Below are 21790 nucleotides of genomic sequence, written 5' to 3'. Positions count from 1 at the left end.
GTAATTAACCTTATGCTCCTAAATTCCATAATATATACTGCAAGTCTCACCATTACAAAAGAAAGAATTGAAAAGAATATAATGCTGGTGGGACATGTCTCCTGATATGACAAAATCAAGCGGAGTAACAAGCAGTGAGGTGCAGGCAGAACAGCAAGAGATGTTCCGAAACACACAACTCTCATAGCTTCTTCTTTTAGTACATTGTGTTTTAAAATTAATATCTAAATGCTGATTACTGCTTTCACTCTGACAAGGTGATCCTGCTACCAGACAAGGCCTCATTCCAGTGATTAGTAGAATGTGACAATTTTTATTTTTAAATTAGACCTACGATACTCCCAGAGACAGTTAAAACATAAGAACGAGAGCTTCTACCTAAGACTAAAACCATCAGCCATGAACATTGCATTCCCACTGTACATATGTCTAGAAGACAACAATAACCATATAGCTAGTGAGAGACTTGAAAGTGGGAAAGCAGTGTAGGAATTCTTGAAATTAGCATGAGCAGACGTTTGAGTTCAAAGGCTGTATCCCATATGTTTCTCCAATTTAAAGGCAGCATTGTTGTTTTTAGGTTTCTTTTCACAATAAATAAATGCCATTTATCCCAAATAGCTGGTTTCAGTCCCATTTAGAATAATAATTATGAGAGCTAGTGCAGAGAATAGAGCTTTCTTGCAGAATATTAGTCCTCTGCTGCTTGGGTAAATGTCAAGGCAAAGCTGAGCCATTTAGCCAAAATAAATGTTGAAGCAAAGTCTATTAAAGCAGAAAGCATCAATTTTATTTATGCTGTTTCAAAAGTCTAGAATACACACAAGTTATTTTGCTTGCTGTTTTTCAGGGAAGATGCAGATATTTATTGTACTATTTTGTAAATATCTCCATTCTAAGTGGAATAATTATAACTGAGAAAATCAGTCCTAACTACTATCTTCATTTAAGGGTGACAGAGCAAGAAATTAGCTAGGATTTTGAAACATGTCTACTTAGTCATTCTGGAAGTGGTTGCATTTTGGGGCACTTTAATGTGGGTTGGTTTTCACAAGACATTGTATAATCACCCTCTGAGAGGCATTTGGACAATCATTTGAGCATCTCATACAGGAACCTTATTCACCAGTCACTTCAGAAACCCTGTGCAATGAGAACCAATACCAACTGGACAGATGCGCACCCAGGCACATACACTGACAGACACCTGTTCTTTCTTGGAAAGCCTACTAATACTGGATGAAAACATACAGAATAAACACTAAGACAGCCTCAACATTGCTATTGCACCACTTGCAGCACAGCCAAGGAAAGCAACTGTATGTTCAATTACACTGGGAGTGTTTGCACTTGCAGTGCAAATCTATACATAGAGCAAGAGAGGTGGTTGGTATGTATTGGTACAGCGATACTAAAGAAGCATGTGCAACAATTTAGACCACTTTGCATTTATGTGACATTTATGTAAGAAAAAGCCTTATGTTCATTACAGATTTGGGGGTTTTTGCACCATTGATTTTTATTTTTTTTTTAATAAATATCAGTTTGCTTTGGAAAACAAACAAAAACCACATAGTCAACTAGCAAAGATCAATAACTAGATGAAACAACATATCTTGCTTGTGTAATGTACTGTAGATATTGATTAGTTAATTCCATAAAGTATTTTGATCTTTAGGTACAGAGGATGAGATGGGAATGTAAGCCACTCGTTGGCCTTTCTGACTTGACAAGTATAGTCAACTCAGATTATCTGTTAGCAGCTGATCTATGAATAAACAGTACCATAGGTGAAGCAGCTCCCAAGATGGCTTGATGAAAAGGCAGCTGGATTGGAAAGGGCTCAGCAGCTCAGTGCACTGCCAAATAAATGCAGTGCATTAACTCTCTGCTCTGCCAAGAAGCAGAATAGATGTGTTTGCAGAGTGCAGAATTCAGGCTCGTCAAGGCTGCTGTACCTGAGCTGATTTAGGTATAAAGCCAGGTTGGGTATCTGTACAATGCTCCACATGCTCATCTTGTGTTTTATTAGCTCAGGCTCAGTGCTGCCTATAGCACACGAGGATCATCTCCACCCAGAGTCCTTGCGATACTTCACAGTATCCCTCTCTATATGTTTTTGCATTGCTCTACCCAGCAAATACTAAAAGCCCCTGGAGTTTCCAGGATTCCAAAGCCCCGCAATTATCCTCAGAAATGGAGAGCTGACTATTAAAAACATTCTCATAGATTTTTCTAAGCTGGCAGGCTGGCCTCTTAACACTCGCTGGAATTTTTTCTTCCACATTCTGTAACGTGCTTCTCTGAAAGTATTTGTGCATTGTGCCTCACGGATACTGTTGTTGAAATACCCTTGGCTCTCGTAAAGGGTTTTTTTATCCAGAAAAAGGCTTCTGCTTATGTGGGCAGTGATTCATGGGCAGTGTCATTAGGAACTGAATTGAAATCTCTGGAGTGCATCACAACTGGGCTTTGTCAGTCTTTGTTACTTGAGCCATTGTCAGACTCTGTGTGTTGAGCTGAAATTTCTGTTACACTATCTAGATTTCATAGCTGCTATTAATACAATTTATGCTTCATTAAGCATGAATTCAAAGTGAACCAGGCTCTGAAGCCCTGGTTCAGTAAAGTGCTGACAGACAAACAGAACATTATTTTTATTCCTAGAAGTGTCATCAGGATGGAGAAGAATATTTGTTTCCACTGTACATCTACCTCAGAAACAGGTGGCTTTTCTAGAATGGCAATTCCCTCACAGATTAACTTTTTCCCTTTAAATAAATTTATCTTGTTTCAGGCTTAGACAAAGGACAATGAACATTGCACAGAATCGCACAACTACTCTCAGATATTTCACAAGTCTGTGACATAAAACCTGCTCATTAAAAGAGACTGTCTAACTTGCCTTGCACTTCCAGGTGCAACCGAGGTACCTTCATCTGATGGGTCTGCTTTAACCATCTGCCTGTTGCCAAATATGCCATACCCTCCTGCAGTCATGTTAAGATGCCTGATGTCGGGCAGACATCTCAGAAGAGTTTTGTGCTGTGAGCTGCACAAAAAGCATCCCCTGTAAGTAGCTGTTGTGCATCATTCTCTGGCCATGTTGATACACGGGCCACGGGCCAGCAAACATACTGTATATTGGTCTGGCCTATGCTTTCATGGCCAGTACAGATACCTCACATATTTTCTAAAATATATCCTCATAGTAAGGGCTACAAATTGACAAAGAATCACGTGACAAATAGGAAGGCAGCTCCAGTTCATCAAGTCCTCAATAGTGATTGCTTTTATACAACAGAGAGGAAATTTAGCTGTAACTGAAAACAGCAGCGTGTGCTTATCTCAGGGGTAAGGTTCACAAGATCACCTAAAAGTGTGAGCCCTGGTTTTGCATTCATACGTCTACCCTTATTTCAAAGCATGTTCAAAATGGGGTTAGATTAATGTCTCTATCAGAATATGAGCATTACACCAACAAGCTGCCACTCTTTGGAAGTTATCACAGAACAGCTAATTAACTTAAAGTCATTTCTTTCTGAGCTCACGTGTCCAGCAGGATAAGTGGAACACCTCCCCTCAGTATTACCACAGTTAGGGCCCGTAAGAGCATACAAAGAAAGAGGTATTAGTATGAAAAGATGGCAGTTTACAGAAAGACAGAGATTCTAGTGTAAAGCTGGTTGAAAGAAGGATATGAAGGCAGGGTCTGTAAAGCAGGTGACACATGGACTGGGTGCTTAAGTACGGTAATTAGTGCTGTGCAGTGTAAGACTCTGATCAATGTTGTCTGATTAGGGTTGACAGGCACCAGACACTTGTTTCAGTGCATTCATTTTGTGCAACTCAAGTTTACAGGAGTTGTGATTGTCTTTTAAGGAGCTAGATAAAGAGGCTATTCAAATGTCAAGTCTGCTTCCAGTTACTCAGCTTTCACAAATGTGAGAAAAACAGTGAGTCTTCTCTGAGTTACATCTAACCTTCCTTTTGTGGAAGCCAAGGAATATTTAACTCCAAGTATTCCTACTTTATTGCTTTTGTAGAGGAATTGCTGACCTTCAATGGCTCAAAGACGAGGATCTTCTGACATACTCTGTAGGTACTAATATATAGCTTCCAAATAGCTTCACTATTGTGTACCAAATCCTAGCACCTGAGATTAATTTTGTCTTCCTTCTATCATATATTTGTTATGATCATGCCTGCTTGAATTCTCCATTTCTCATTAGACAAATATTATCTGTGTTCCCAGTCATGCTCCTTGACTACATAAGTGCTTTAAGAAGACATAGCCTATTTTGTACATTGTATAGCAGTGAGAGGCAGGTAGTCTGGGAATATTTTACGTCTCAATTGTTTGAGTTTTGTAATGATAATATGTTACTAATTCCAGATGTCCCTCATTCTATTGACTTCCATTCATCTTGCCCATTCTAAGACCTCCAATGTTAAATCCACAGCTACCTAAGCTTTCCAAATGAGTAATCCAACGCAGAACATGGTTATATAGAGTTCTCAAGGTCCCAGTTACTCTGTGGAAAAGCTTGACAGAAGTTCCCTAAAAGTGTATTTTATTCACATCAGGCTGTAGCAAGAGCAGATTTTAAAAGAAACGTGGAAATTTTCCTTGTCAGCAAAGGGAAGTAATAAGCTACATAGTAAAAGTTCTATAGAATAGAATAGAATCAGTTGGGAAAAATGTGTAGGAAATGCTGGTAGGAGAGAAGCTAACCCTTGAGGATAGACTGCCTCAGGAAGGCCTCTTTTCTCCTCCTCAAGGAGATACTACTGCTTAAACTGCTGAATTTGCAGATAAGAACTTTTAACCGTCAGAAAAAAAACCACCTAATCCTTTTGTCCTATAAAACTTCTGTATCATGAAGTGCATAGAACAGGGACATATTTCTGTGTAGTTTAAAACCAAAATATTATTTAAAACAGAGTCATTCATCCTGCTGGGCCTGGGCTCCACTCTGCACACTGAAACTATTTTAGAATGAGTTGGTGTCATTAACTGCCTTTCAAGTTGTTCTGTGCCACTTGAAACAGTTTTGCTGTGGAAGTCAGTCCAGGAGTCAGCTCTCTGGCTGTGTTTCCGTGGCACAACACAGGGCTGTGGTGCGCTGCTTGAACTCACCTGAACAAATCAGCTTGCCCACACACAACTTCTATCACAGCCCTAATTAACAGGTCTCTGTTACTTGCACACAGATTTGAACTGTACTGAGCAAAATTCTGGTAAGAGAGCAGACAGAGTTATATCAGACAACTACATGGGATGAGTATGAACAGTTTTTGAGATATACTAGAAATTCTCAGAAATTTATGAAAAATTGTAGCCCATTACCATCTTAGCTATTTACTGGGAAATGTTTTGTGCACAATATAGTAGAGTGGATTTTTCAAGCATAGAGATGAAAGGGACTTTTGAAGGAACCAAAACTGTGAAAGTATGTGGCTCTTTTACATCAAGGTTTGGCTAGCCTATGTGGAAATACTCTTTTCTCAAATGTATCACAAAAAAAAATGAGTAACTGTACTAAAGAATATGGTCACATTGAAGAGACCTACAGAAATCAATTCCTCTGGGAAATTTTTGCTCAGATTTTTAAAACCAGCCTCTGAGATTTGCTAGCAGAGATATAATTATTCATGATCTTCAGAAGGATTATTAAAAAAAAAAAAAAAAGGAAAGAAAAAGAGTAATTGCTCTTTATTACATACAGTAGCACTTTGGGTCAAATTCAATAGAATCCTCTTGATTTTATTCTTAATAGGTTTCATAGGATGTTCCTATAAGGGAAACATTTTTGAGGAAAATTCCACTGAGATCTTTTCATCATGTTTGCGTAAGTCTGATCATACATCATTACTGAAACCCTGTTACATGTCTAGCCCTAAGTCCAATGTAAAGCAATGTAAAGAAAGTCTTTTGACTTTTGTCTCAGATGCAGAAAAGACTACAAGTAGCTCACAGGGCATGTTATGTATAGTATTTGATAAGCTGCTTGTGCTCGGAGTAGGAGAATATGTAATAAACATCCTGTGATTTATAAGTGAAAGAACGAAATCATGAGAGAAACAAATTTACAGGCAAAGACTATCCTTATTAATTCAACAGTGCTCTCATCACTTTCACAGCTCACACTCATATTTATTATGCATTGCTTGGAGCTACTTATTTTGAGAGGGAAAATTGCACCTTACAGACACCTCCACTTGATTATTAAGTACGAAAATAAGTATTTTTCCTACCTACTTACCTACTTACCTCATGACAACCAAACATTAAGATTGGTCAGTAGTTACCTGAAGAAACTGCAGCTAATCCACATTGTTTAATTCACATTGCAGATGGTCTAACATTTAGCAATCCCTGAAGCTTGGTATGGGTCCATAAAAGGACAGGACTTGCCTAAAAGGATTCTAAAATTCTGAGTCTAAACAAAACATCCAGGAAGCCTAGATGCCAACTGCATTATTTCCTTCTAAGTCCTGGTACATAGGCATGCAAAGAAAGAAATAGAGGTATGAAACTCTATTTCATGGGTCAATAATACAGCTTGTCGGTAAAGATCTAGACAAACCTGCAAACATTAATTCCCAGGGTACCCAATTCCTCCTGCTTTATTTAGGGTTCTGAGGCCTTCATAAACTTGGTGATTGATAATCACCTGTAAAAGTCATGTCTTGGGGTTAAGCCACATGATCCAAAGTGACAGAACAACCAGCAAATTGCCATTTATCATCTGCAAAGTAAAATAATCAGTGCTAAAAACATGCACACGGACATGTTAATATGCCTTAGCTGACAGATGATAACTTTTAAGCCATGATAATAGAATTGCCTGTTCAGACCCTAATGCTGAGATAAATATTTGTTTCAGATTGTGGGATTAAACAAGCAAACAGAACCCAAGAACAGCCCTAAATGGATGCTCTTACGGACAGTTGGCGATCAGTCTGCACACAGACTGATCAATAATGGAAATGTCATGTGAAACAACTGGAACCAATTGACAAAATGGCTTGATCAGGAATAATCTTTCAATTCAAATGACACTACTGGACATGATGACATCAATAGAACAAAGGAAATAAAATCATATAGACTAAAGCAAAAGTTCCTTCTCAATATTGGGAGGTTATTTGGTTCAAGTGTGTTTACTTGGAGGGATATCAACAACATGAGAGCACCACTCTTTAGCTGTCAATACAAAATTGGTACAAAAGGGCAAAGATCAGGACCAGTATATGCAAACCTTATCTCTGAAGGTGATCAGCTCCCTTATGGAATACTAAAACTGCACACCTTCTGGTTTTTTTGCCCGACCATTAGAAGATGCAGAACAGTACACATGACTCTCTGCCACCCACACACCACCCTCTGCCTGCCCCCCCGCCTTGAAAAAAAATCTACATACTGTTCCTTAATACAGCAGAAAGAACATAAGAAAAAAGAAATGCTTGCCACTCTTGGCATTTTGTTTAATCGTGATTAAAGAAAAAAAGGGAGACTTAATAACTCACAGTATCACATAGTATAAACTTTCAATAAAACAGCGCAGAGGAGCCTATGATTGTCTTTACTCTGTATTTGAACTTGATTTTTCTAATCTTTAAGTCTCTACTAGGAGATTTCCTAATATGAAAAGTTTTGTTCTCTTGGGTGAGAATTTTCAATTGTTATGATTTTTCTCTCACTACCTCAAGGATAATTATCTTCTCTAGCCACGGATATAATATCTGCTTTTAATCTTTCACTTCTTTGACCAGGGATTTTAATAGAAGTTTACTTTTCCCTTCCAGGGAGTTTCAATAATGTTTTAATTTCATTTGTCCAGGAGGTGATCAAGTCCAGCACTTCTAGAAAGCATCTCTTTTCAGTAGCCGTCACAAAGATCAGCCTGCTGGAGAATATATCCTGGCCTGTCTTTAACTATTCTTGGGGTAGAGGGCTGTGCAGACTGCAACCAAGTAACAGAAGCCTGTAGGCAGGAGAAACCTGTGGCAAGCACAGTGCTGCTCTGAGGTCATACAACACAAATGCTGATGTGAAGCAGATGATGTAGCCCCTTTCTATTTTCTCTGGTCCCTCCTGTGATGGCTGCAACATAATGTTTCTTGCCTCCAGAGAAAAAGCTAGTGCCAGTGCTGATTCCATGGATGGGATTTCCAAAGACAGAGGAAAGCTCAGTATTTGAAAATGAATTGAACAAACGGTAGAACATCCATCAAGAGCCATTAAGAAGAAATATATTTTCTCCAGTTCAAGAATTATTAGGTTTGCAAATTTCTGCAGGCTGGGAGATTATTCAGATGAAACCGTATATTTACATTGTTTCTATATTTTTCCTAGGCCTATGGTGTTGGTTAATGTCTGAGACAGAATACACACACAACTGGACCATGCATTGACCACACATTACAATTCTTTATGATCTTATGTGAGCACTTATTTGAATACTCATTTCTCACTAAGTTTAATGATGGCTGAAGTATTTAGCTCAGGAAAGACAGAAGTTTGCTGGAATCATCACCTCCACCACAGAGTTCAAAGAGAATTCAGCCTTCCTTTGCTTCCCACCCACTGCTTTGCCCACAGGTGTCTGCTGCAGACTGAAGCCTGGCACCTACAGCGGCTGCTGGATTTCTATGGATCGGGTTCATTTTAAACTGGTTCTTCACTACTGTAGTGAAACAAACTTGAATGATTTTAGACATGAAATTATTTTAATGTTCCAAAGAGTCTCAATACATTTCACTCAAGTAAATAGCACAGTTGAACTCATGAACCATGGCACCTGGGGATTTGGAACATATGTTCAGTGCCTTATTCAAATCGTTCAGACTTTTCTTCCCCTTAGCCTGGATAATGAAGACCTGATCACAGACCTAATGAAAATGATTTTGCGGTGATTTCAAAACTGTTTAGGGATGTAGACTAGCACCTAGTGAGACTTTCAATAGCATCTAGGAACCTAATTCCAACAGGGATCTATCTGCCATAAGACCTTTACAAATTTGGCCACAAAATCTTGTCCATTGACTTTAATGAACACAGATTCATATCTTTAAAGAAGATGAAGAAAGAAAATTCACTATATAGAAAGAAGATTAATAAAATACTACAATTATAGCCACATCTTAGTACCTGAACTGCTTGAAAATCTATGTTTCTTTCATATTCAGTCATTTCCCCTGAGCTCCATTCTTTTTATTTTGCTTCCCTTTCCCTAACTGGTTTTGAAAACTTCCAGCCTAAGTTAGGCAGGCAGTCTCTGCAGGGACTCCTTTCAGAAGGAGGCTTGATCCTAGCTTGATGACATGTAGTCTAATTAGCAGATCAGGTAAGGGTGGGCAAAGCAGCAGGGGCAAAATGCATTAAAAGCAACCAGTATTTGATTAATTTTCTTGGGAAAAGAAAAATTCCTTTTTTTTTTTTCTTTTCCACAAAGAGTCTGCCTTATCAGAAGTCTTGTGCACTGAACCATTAATTAATTAAACTTATAGTTTCAACCAAATCTCAAAGTAAGCTGTTTAATTTCACCCTGGCTGAAGGAAAACACCATAGCAATTTTATACCTCTTTGACTTCCAGCTATTTAACTGTCTTAAAACCAGGAACTTCAGAGTCTAATATTATAATAGTACAATTTTTATGATTATTGTTACTAGCAATATTAATGTATTGTACACTAAGCCAGGCTATTTATTATCTTTTATTTTATAAATTAATTTAGGATTTAAGTTGTTTATACTGAAAATCTTTTCTGGTGCACCCCTTTGTTCTAGTCTATAGATAGTATCAGGATTGCTCCATAGTGCTCTCATGATAACTATTCCTGAGACGCTATTTTGCCACTGCAGTCTCTGAAGTGGATGGAGTCAAACGGACTTAATACCATCTCCTTTGCTTCATTTCTGTCTTGTAGATCAGCCTTTCCGGTGGCTGGTTTTAGGAAGCATAAGGGAGTTTCTCTTGGCCCAAAGGACCCAAGGGCATGACTTAACTCTTCCAGAGAACCCTAGCTAGGAGAATATCTCAATAGAGACAGTAGCAGCATCTGAGGCTTTAAGATACTTTGCAAGGGCTAGAGAAGTGGAAGGTGAAGGACAATATAAATAGGACATAAAGCTATTTTTATCTTCCCTTTAAGGTACTGCAGCAGTGGAAAAAGTCCAAGTTCAAAAATCTGGCCCATATTTAGTTTCCTGGAATCTTTCTGTTCCAATTTTCTCTGGTGCCAGAAAAAAAATAGCAACAGGTGGACCCATAGAACTGTAAATTCATAACTGGCAAGTAGAACTCAGTATTTAAAATGTATTTATTAGAAACAGAATTGCCAGTTATCCTTTTATCAATGAAAAAGTGTAAAACCCTACTACCTAAGGCTGGTGCTGTAAAATTGCAAGTTTGTAAGGATTTCACTATGAATACTCATCTCAGCTTTTAAATTAGTTCTCTTCTGGTCTTTTCTCACCCTGCTTTTGTATTCGAAATAGGATTTCCCTGAAGCCGTAACTGGTATGAATGATCACAGAACCCGAAGTTTAAACATGCATATGCATAATTTGCCCTAGAAATCCTAGAAATGCATTCATCCAATCAAGCAAGAGTAAAAGCGCCATATGTGATATGTGTTCTCAAAGAATAAATCAAGAGAGAAACCAGCTTTAGCATAGAGATTGCTCATAACAAGTCCATGGTAAAGGAGAAGGGCAGAACTCTAAGCCCGCAAGACTAGAAGCATTTAACAAAATCACTAACCAAACAGATTCCAAAGAATTGAGGTTACTGAAAGGTATTCCTCATGCATAGTAGAAGAGGCTATGTATACTTTGTAGATTACTTTAGCACATTATTCCTTAAAGCTTAGTCACAATATGCTTATGTGTTTTCTTGCATGACTGCTTTGGATGACCAGTGACTTCTCAGGAAGATTTTAGCAAGGGTTGACACCAGCAGTTAACTAATTACTCTTGACATTATGCATCACGCTGTCAGCTGTCATGCATGAAGATAACCCTGTTTTCTACTAGAGAATGAGAAACCCTTGTACGATTAGTTCTATATAACTGTACTTAAAAAAAGATGTCAAACCAAGTTGGCTCAAAACCAAGAATTAAACAACTTAAAAGAACATAAATTAAGCATAATCAGTATTTCTGAGCCAAGAAATTAACTGCATGAACACAAGGTAGTTTAGCAAACCTGTGTTGCAATGGATGGCTGAACAAGATCCTTCTTAAAAAACAGGAAATGCTGATATTGGCTGTCTCAAAGAGCAGAAAACTATCAACCTTGTGTTAAACAAGACCAGACTCTGCATAATCCATGGACCAGATAAGAAGAGAAACAGAAAAGTCCTCATCTAGAGAGCAGCAATTTAAATCACACTTTTATCTGCGTGGAGACTGGGAAAGAGATGTGTTCCAGCAAGGGACATAAACCTGTTCCAAACCTATAAAAATTGTTAGCTGTGAGTCTCAATCAGACTCCTGAGTAAGCAGGAGGGATGCCTGTTAGTCAAGTTATATGCTCCTTTGAGCAAGGACCTGGCTCCTGTCCTTCTAACTTAGAGCACAGGCAGAGCCAGATGATCATCTCATGCATCTGACTGAAAGCACAGGCAGAGCTTGATCATCTCTGACTACACTGACATTCCTTGTCAGAGTACCGAAGACATCCAAGTTATGGTCCTTCAGGCCAGAGTTTTTGATCATTGTGATCTGAAGAAAGAGGATGGGAACTTACATAGTCAGGAAATGTCTAATGTCAATGGTGCAGCAGCTGTCAGGTGAAACATAATAGATAAAGAGATAGGAAATGGGGAAAAGCTGAAACGATCCCAGATCAAAGGGAAGTTTGGAAGTCCTGTGTCCAACAGGGCAAGCTGCAGCCATCTTCAGCTGGCTTAACTGCTCCTGTGGCCTCGGGACAGGAAAGCTGATGCTCCTCGCTGAAAGGGAACAGGGCTTCTGGAACAAGCACGTGCTGTCTGCTCTCTCAACACTTCATCCTCTTTTTTCACCGTGAGGAAATAGACAAGGAGAAGGCTTCTTTATACTGCAATGCTGTGTTTTGTGTGTTCTCCATGCCAGAAAGCCAAAGAAGCAGCAGGCCAACAGAGATCTTTTAAAAATTCAGAAAAAAAAAAAAATAATAAATCGATTTGGCTGGCTAAGGCGGCAGAAGCAATACTGCATTTCCTTTTTTTTCTTACAGACTTGAGCTTCTAAAAAGCAAAGATGATGTTTTACTGATTTCTTATTTCCCCAGAGATGGGAGCTGAAATTGTCAAAGAGAAAAGAAAATAAAAGTTATGTCTGCATACGACAACTATTGCTGAAAAAGCAATAATAAAAAATGAATGTTTCTTGTATACATTTATTCAATTCCATTAGAACACAAGATGTTTGTTATAGAGTTACATTCTGCTCCGTATAACAGAAGCATGAAGCTAAAATAACCCTGTTTGCATCAGACCAAACCAAATAATAATGTCCTAAAAAATTCATTTTGAGCTTCTTATGAGAACAAGTCACTTTCCAATAAGTAGGTCATCAAATTAGTTACTTGTTATTACTTTAATAAAAAATGAGTTTTGAACACCAGGTGCATATTTGAAGAAAGAGAACGGGCTCATTTTTTTATTGCCTTTTGCAAGAATAACTTCACACAGCTCTTTATGGGACAGGCTTTTCAGTCACTATGCATATTTTTTACCTTTTACTGGCACGACAACATAATACTACTTTTAACTACTGCAGCAACTGATACTTTTCCAGTCAATTTGCTCTGACTTACTAAATGTAGATTTGATTTGGCTTTCATCTAAAGGAAAAAAGAAAATTCAAAGATGCTTGGAATATACTAAAGTAATAATGTGAACAAAACAGTCACAGAAAAGAAAAATAATTTGGTTAAAACATCCCTTATAGTAATAATGAATGGAAACCTTATCTGGTAAACAGATAGTATTCCGCCTGCCAACAAGCCATAAAAACAGCAAAAAACTCACAAAATATGAAGAAACATAGGTGACATGGAAATATCACATCTGCATTTTGGATGCTAGATGAGAACTTGTTGAGTCCACTTATGTGATACCGGAATTGCTGCTAACCCCAATGTCTGTAAGGAAACTGACGTACCTCAGAAGGTATCAGCATTCCCATTCATTCTTTCAAATCCCAAAAGACCTTGGTGATTTAGATTATTATTTAACTTTGTGTAGTATGTGTGGCTTCTCACAACCTGAATTGATACCAGAACATTGTGGTGCAGACACAAAATTGTTTCTCTACATAACAAATAAAATATCTATCATTCATTAATACACCAGCACTGAAGGATGGATATTGTACTACAGCAGTACTGAAACTAACTCTGAGTTTTTTGAGCCTGAGCATCTGTTGTGTCTTGTATTTTAATTGAAGCTGCATAAAATCTGGCAGGTTTGATTCCCAGGGGCACGAGCAAGTCTTTTCTTTGGTTTAGATTCAGGCAGTTTCTCACAAAATGCAAGTTTGTTTAACAGCAAAAAGCTGACATAGAATTATATTTTGAAGATATTTGGAGGTGTCTTCTGTAATTTACAATTTATAATACTTGCCACAGTTAACAAGATTGGTACATATATATTGGTTTTGTTTGAAAAATTGTAAAAATACTCCCTTCATATCTTGGAGGGTTGTCTTCTACTACAAAGTGCAATTAAGACTGGAGATAGTAGACTGCAACCAAGCCAGACTTTCAGTGTTTTTTTTTAGGAAATTTTTGACTACATGTCAAGATTGAGGCTCCATGAAACCATTTTCATTCTCCAGACTGAGAACCTGGGGGTCAGAAGCTGACAACAGGACATCAGAGGTGGGATAAGAATACAGACTTTCCTCCTCTTAAACAAGAACAACATATGATCATAGCAAGATCTTGTGTATCTCGTCACACACATATTTCTACAGGAGTAAGCAGAGAAGCCATCCATATGTATGAGGTGTGCACAAAGATCTGAATACAACAGAGAAAAGAACTTATGACCCAAGTTCATCCCTTTATCTATTTATCCATCTACTCAGTTATAGCACCACTGTTTCACTGTGTCTTCACCTTAAAATTCCTGGGGCACAGAATGTTCTGAATGTAACTGAGTTGTTTTCTAAGTCATTCAAAGAGACACTTCTGAAAGCTTATTATAATCAATCCTTTTCATGCAAACAGCATATTTCCTACGTTCAGTCACACAAGCAAAGAACTTAGCACTCCTCAAAGTAGCCAATGCTGATCATTTCAGGCTTCAGATCTTCCAGCTAATTTAGAGATGAAAATAAAAAAGCTACCATTGAGGGCTATATGTACGGACCTGTGATGCTTTTGGAGTCACCATGCAGGCAGACAAAGAAATTATATTCCTTCAACTGTATAGCTTTTCTTCATTTCTGTCTGAACAAAATTCATATGGTAATAGTCTAAATAAATAAGCAGCCTTAACATTTGTTTGGTGGATTCTAGGATAATATAACCAAGTTACTAAGAAGTTTCTTTCTTTTCTCCTTTCTGGAATAGTTTGCTCAATAACATGTTCAAACAGTAATTGCTTGTAGAAAATGCAAGAAAATTTTACAATAATTTATGCTGTGTGATACTCCCATTATGAAGTGAGACACTTGTAATATCCTGGGTGCTATTTTTTAATTAAAGCCAAAGACCAATCCTGATAGACTTTTTTCTTCCAATAATGTACAAGTCATCCCCTACAACAAAGTTCTATGAACTTGATACCCCTTCGACAACAAGCAACTGCAAACCAGGAATGCGATATGCACTTCTTCACTCCAAAACATGAAGAGGATATCATTGATAGAAAGATTGTTTAAGAAAAATTATATCTAATCTCAGTATAAAGAACTAGGTATCTTCTTTCCTTCCTTTTTGTTTTTTTTTCCCCTTTTCTTTTCTTTCTTCCTCCCCCCGCCATGGAATAAGAATTCTGTGAGGAGGCTTATCACCATGATACTCTGCTTAGCTTATTACACATTAGTTTTATTATAGTCTTTTACACAGAAGAACAAGGAAATCTGTTCTGGTTAGTTAGGATAAATCACTATACAGAAATAAAAGACCCAATTACACACATTTCTACAACATCTAGCATGGCTTAAACTACAAAATTTTCCCAAGAGCGTGGATAAGAACACACCATAATCACATCACCACGCAAATTTTGCCAAAATGCAGGGTGGAACACTTTTAACAACTTTGCTGGATTGAAAACTGTTATATAACATTTAGTTTAACAGTCAACTTTTTGCTTTCATTTCTACCTCCTGGTCCCATTTGGGTTGTAAATTGGAATGCATGGGGATGCAAATCAAAAAGAGGTCAACAGCTTTGTGACAATTTTCTACTATCTGCAGCTACTCCAGTGCTTTGAATGTGTATGCACTTTACTGAATCGGGACAATGAAGTCTTTATAAAGCTTTGGAAAGTAAGTGTAGAGGGAGGAGAATTTATGATGAGTAAAACAACCATAACATAGATTTTCATAGCGATCTGCACCATTTTATCCTGAACTTTCCATTTCAGAATTTCCCCTCAGCTGAGAGGTATTCTCTTCAGAAACTCCACACAGAACAGAGTGAGGCAGTGAGAGTGCTGCCTGATTTTTCATTGATTCCAAGTCAACAGCTTATCCTTTAAGCCAAAGTCAGGGTACCTATACTGCTTCACATCTGCTGAAACCTTTCTGTCCTTGACTTGCAACCTAGAGTATTATTGCAAAGTATGATACCACATGTGATGTCAAAGGAGGTAAGTTGGAAAATAGGCCTTGTTTGGTCACATGGCCAAGAAATACCCAAGAGACATGCTGAGAGCCAACACTACAGTCTGCTGGAATTTGATAATGAAAATGGTGCTGTGAGGCACTGATAAACAGCTGTTTAAATGAAAGGCAAAATCAGTCATTTTACAGAAATGCATTTATACTCAGGACAAGGGATCATCAATAGATTTGATCCTTTTAAGGTTTTCCTTTAAAAACTGATGTGTTTAGGACCTGTACTTCTGTCTGCATTTTTGTTTCCAGCAGTTACACGCAGTAACTTCTTCCATGTTCACCAGTACACAGGGACAAAAAGTCAGACACCTGCTCTAGGGTGCAAAGGTTGACAGTTCATCCTGCTGGACTGCAGTCTCATTGTTTATATTGTGTCATCCAAATGGTAACAAACTGCGCTCCATTTCCATTATGTGCATGCATAGCAGCTTGCACAGTGAGGACCCAAGTCACTTAGGAAGTTTCAGCACATCCTAGTGTAACAGTAAACAGCCAAAGACATCACCCCCTTCTATAAATGAAATCAGTGCATTTCTTACTTGTTTACTTTTAACAAACTGCTCACAAGTGCTTAACAACAAAGGTATTTAAAAGCATTGAACAGTCTGACACAAACCATTTCAATAGCTGCCTTCTTTGCAATGAGGAGACCTCAGTGTATGCCATCATTTATTGAACTCCGCTTTTGACCCGGGTTCAGTTCAGTGTTCATGTTCTCATGTCACAGATTACACACACAGAAACAGACAAAATTAGGATTTTTTCCTGACTGAAATCTGTCACACTCAATATACAAAGCTGGCAAGAAATAAAAGATGCTTCAGAACTTATTTTCAAGGATGTGTTTGCCTTCACTGGAGATCAGTGACTGGTTTCTAGCAATTGGGATATTCCACCACAAGCTCCATGCCCACATTGGTACACCCCTCTCTGCAGTGGATGTCACTCTGCTTATGTTCTACAGGCACTTTTCTGATATCTCAACAAACCTTCTAATTTACCTTGAAATGTGTATACCAACCATTTTTTTTAATTTTATTTTTGTTCTTCCTGTTGTTTTTTATATAGCTACTATAACAGACTTCGACTTGAAACAGTACTTTTTGGAACTTTATGAGTTATCACACTCTGTTTTATCTCAAAACACACTGTGCAGGAGAACTGTCTACAGATTTCAGGTGCTTCCAGCGCTGAACGGCAGCTGGGGGAAGACATAAAGCTTCTCTCTACTTTTCTGCATCTATCTATCACCACGCAGCACATGAATTTTTTGACCCTGCTCTCTAGTCTGTCCTGCTGACAGAAGCCAACAAAAAGCAATGACAATTCTTGCAACTACAGCTTTAGGATTCATTGTCTTTTTATGTCTAACTTCCTCTGAATTTGCTGCCCTGGGGATTTTATAACTGTACATGACCCTCTAAATACCAAAGTAGAAAATAAAAACTACATGTAAAAAGCTTATCTGATTTTTATGCTGAAAGGTTATATTTTGACCATCATGCTAGAAGAAAGCATTTGGAACAGTTTTTGTCCAGGTACTTGAATTATAAAAAGAAGACAAGAAGAACAGAGATAAAAATAGAGGAGAAGAGAGGAAAAAATTGTCACTCATGAGCAAACCACTAGAACTTGGGTCTTGTACTTTCTGAAATCATAGTAGTTATGTTTTACTTTTACACTAGAAAAAAATGGTTTGAAAGGCTAACGTAAACATGACGGTGTATGTGGAATAATGGAAGAAACATTGCAGACACTTCCTGTAGAAGTTTCCATAAAATGTGGACTCTAGCTAAAGAAGATGGAGGCAGCAGTGGACGCTAACATGTCATGTGCCTGTCTGGCTCTAACACAGGAAAACACTTGTATTTGCCTAATTAAAAAAAACAAACAAACACCACCAAAACAAGCAGCCAACCAACCAACCAAACGCCAAACCAACCAAACAAACCAACCACATAGGTTTTTGTAATTTGGTGTACAGATCGTGACTTATACATGTATGGTGACTGAGGCATAATTTTTTCTTATACATAGTTATGTTAACTGCAGCTACATTACTGAAAATATTGTGCACAACATTGAAAATCTGGACCCATAAATACCTGCCCTTTTTAACAGAAATGGAAAGAAGAGGATTTTCCTTTATCTGTTATAACATTTCAGACCAGAGTTGCAACTTAGAGAGCAGAAACACTGATAAATGAAAGAATAAGTAATGGCACATCACTTCAGAATAAAATTAGCCAGAAATTATTCAATTTAATTTCTGTTTCATTTTGATTTTTCATTTAATTTTCACTTCATACTTTAAAAATTGAATATGGGCAGTATTACATCAAAATCATCCTGAGAAGAAAAAAAAAAAAAAAAGCAAAGAGAGAAAGACTGAAAAAAATTCTCCAGTGTTTAATTTCTTAATTTCTCAATATGACAAACAAACCATTACAGACTACCAGAGTCACTGGAAAAGTACTTGATTCTTACAGACTAATTATTTGGTATTCCTGGGAGCTCAGAGATCAGACCTTCACTAAATGCTTAAGTAGGACACCTGAAACTGACAAATTTGAAAATCTGGCCTTGTGTGTTAATTCTGGAAAATTCCTGTTTTCCTCTGATATCAAGAACTTATGATTTCTGATGCAGAAAAAGAAAACTCCATCGTCCTCTGTGTTAGAAAAGGCGCAATCAGAGACTATCACAAACACAGGAAAACTTCAGATAGATGATGGATAATAAACTGATGAATAATGCAACAGAAATTAATAATTACTTAGATCCCAGACAAGACTATTATTTTCATACATCATGAGCAACACTAACATTTGTAGAAATTCTAATAATTTGATAACACAGTGAACTTGTTGAAACCAAAATGCCTTTGTAAACAAGGAAATAATTGAAAGACCGCTTTGGTAGGAAAATGTTTTAGATGTGTTGCTATTTGAGTATATGTTCAATAACAGAGAATCATTGGCAAAAAAATGAATTAGAAAATATATACAAGAAAATAATATAAATCTCCAGGTCCAAGTTATGAAGAATTTTATGGGTCATCAACAAAGAGTCATCGTTCACGTCCATATCCCCAAGAACATTTACAGATGAGTGATGAGTTTGAGCCTTTCTACTCTTCAATAACATCTATCCAGGAAATAGAATCATCCATAATTTTTAAGGCTCACATCACAAAGATATCTAATACCTTATTTCTGACATAGAATAAATTAGAGACAAGACAGTAAAAATGTATTTAGGGGAGGAAGGAAAAAAAAAGCTTCTGATAAAGAGAGAGCTAGATAAATAAGAATAAAAGCTACAAACTGCTCTTTTAGCTTTGCTCAAGGTACTTTTTCCATGCTTGAGCCAGAAGATAAAATTGAATCTGATTCTAAGGCTGATATCACCTAGTCTGACAGCACACTGGGGGCAAATTCACACAGACCCCTTTTTGGAAAATGACTGGTAAGTCTGGAGTGCAAGTGTAATCGAACTGCCTGAGAGGTCATTTTCCCCAAAACTTGTAACACTGAGAAAAGCGATCATCAGCCACATTCAACTGTAACAGAGGCACTTTTGAAACAAACTAGAAGTCAGCTTGAAAGAACTATAAAAGCAGCACGGAAATATTCAACAGTGGGGAGAGAGAAAATGATAGAGGGCAGCATCCAAACTTGGCCTGAAAATACCAGCAGTTGCTCTGCTGGAACTGCCACTTCTGGAAACTGCTTGGATTAGTTATAGTAAGTTGTTGAGAAATCTGTGTTTATTAACATTCTAAGCATCTAGCATTATGGTGTATTATGCTGTATTGGTGATACTCACTATGAATGTACACTTCATTGATTGCTGGTTAATTATTGTCATTCATAAATCAGTCTACTGCTTTGATCCTGATTTGATTAAAACTATGTCGACTGAGTAGTTTTCCTCTACAATCAGCTCTAGTAAAATGTAGATTTTCATCCGGCTCTACATGGATCCCCAAAACAGTACATCTGCAGATAAGCATTCATGAAAATACCAGCTTTCCAGTTCTGCTCCCACATCAGACTTGTAGCAAAACATGAGGAGGCGACTGCGCTTTGCTGGGACATATGACTGATACAATAAAGGTCACCATAATGGGTATATATATGCCTTGATAGTCTACGGATGCAAGTCCTTGGTGGAAATCGGTTTGCGTATTTCTAGAAATACTGTAAAAAAAAAGCTTGATTTTTAGGAATTACTCTTCACGTGTAATTTAATTTGTTGACCGAGGCTGATTTGTTGATTCTTAAGCATTGTGTAGGTGCATATCTTGTTTAGAACATGCTTCTCAATCTGCATTCACTGAGCAGTAGACTGAGGACTACAACATCACAAAAAACCCCTTTCCCTAATAATTTACTTTTTATAAGACAAGTTTTTTGAATCATTGTAAGATCACATTATGGCAGCAATATTCTGTAGTATATTAGGAAAAAATTCCTCCTTTTGTCTCTTCAGTATTACTAGCATCACCATAATCACTCGCTCTTTCCATTCACTCTGACAAAGGCTGATTATTTGCCTTCAATAAATCATGCCCATTGACAAGGCTGGTGACTGAATTGTTTGTAAGAAAACAAAGATGAAGTTTTCATATTCTAAGGGTCAGACACATATTTTAGAATTCAAATACTTAAAAGAAAGAGGGAGAGAAAGAATTATGATATTCTAAGAACTATAAAAGCTGTAATGATTGAAGAACTAATATCAAGGATGGGAACAAGTTGCTCTGCTAGATTAATAAATAATCACGTACTATTCCATACAAAACTGTCGAATAAAGACTGAAAATTTATCTTTATTGCATCAGAGAGTTTATGTTTCAAGTAACAGTTGCATTTAAGAACTCCCATGGTACATTTGGGTAAATGTAAAATATCAGGCTGATTTGTCAGTTGGAATAAGTTAGTATGGCTTCACCGACAAAAACAGACAAAAGTCACTGAGGGAGTGATTTGGTGCAAGTCATGGAAAAAATATGAATTGTGTTCTACAGAAGTGTCACAAGACCATCACAAGCAAGGAATAACTGTTTCATTTTTTTCTCACATTTTGCAAGTTGTACTGAAATCCCTTCAGAACTAGGAAAGGGCATTCAAGTACATACACAGGTTGTAAAAATCTAAGACTTAGATAAGCACTTAAACACAAAGGTGAGAGAGTAATACGAGTGAAACAGGATACACAGTAAAGAAAGAGCATGTCAGCTCGGATGATGTAAAGTATCAATTATCAAAATCAAAGTACAGAGATAATGGGAATAAATCTCTGAACCAGACGACAAAGTGAAAACGGAAATTTTCCCTTCTCCACAACCAAAAACATCGCAGTGGAATTACTGTGAAGCCAAACATGAAGTTATAAAAACAGAAGCAACAAGAAGGGAGTATTTTAATCTGAATGAGTTGAGTGAAATGAAATTTGGGATACAGAGTAGGGATTTTACGTAATTCCATAGGTACCAGTTACTTGCTTTTCTTAAGTGCAAAGGATGTGCATGTACCTCCTGGGCTGTGCATGCATCTTTATTTCATGCACCAGATGACAGGGATGTATAAGAACTATGCAGCTTCTGCTACTTAAAATTGAATTACATACCAGAATATCTGGATGATGGAAGAATGGTACTAGAGAGGTAGGGCAAGGAGACATGGAGGAGATTCAAATCCTCAGGCATCATTTTGTTTAACAGAATATGTCCTTCTGCCTTTTATTTTAAGGGAGGAACATGAGGTGTCTTCTCAGGAATTCAGTCTGAGGCATCGTGAAAGGAGACTACACTTTGCAATACAGAAGGTTAATATGAACCTGTCTAAAAATGAAATGTGGCAGGTGTAATCAGTCAGCATCCAGACACGGCTGTGCAGCAACTTGGATAGAATTTTCTCCAGCAGCCCACGCAGCAC

The sequence above is a fragment of the Streptopelia decaocto genome (assembly GCF_964273445.1).
Source record: "Streptopelia decaocto genome assembly, chromosome: 6".
NCBI classification, from domain to species: domain Eukaryota; kingdom Metazoa; phylum Chordata; class Aves; order Columbiformes; family Columbidae; genus Streptopelia; species Streptopelia decaocto.
This window is presented reverse-complemented; position numbering follows the sequence as displayed.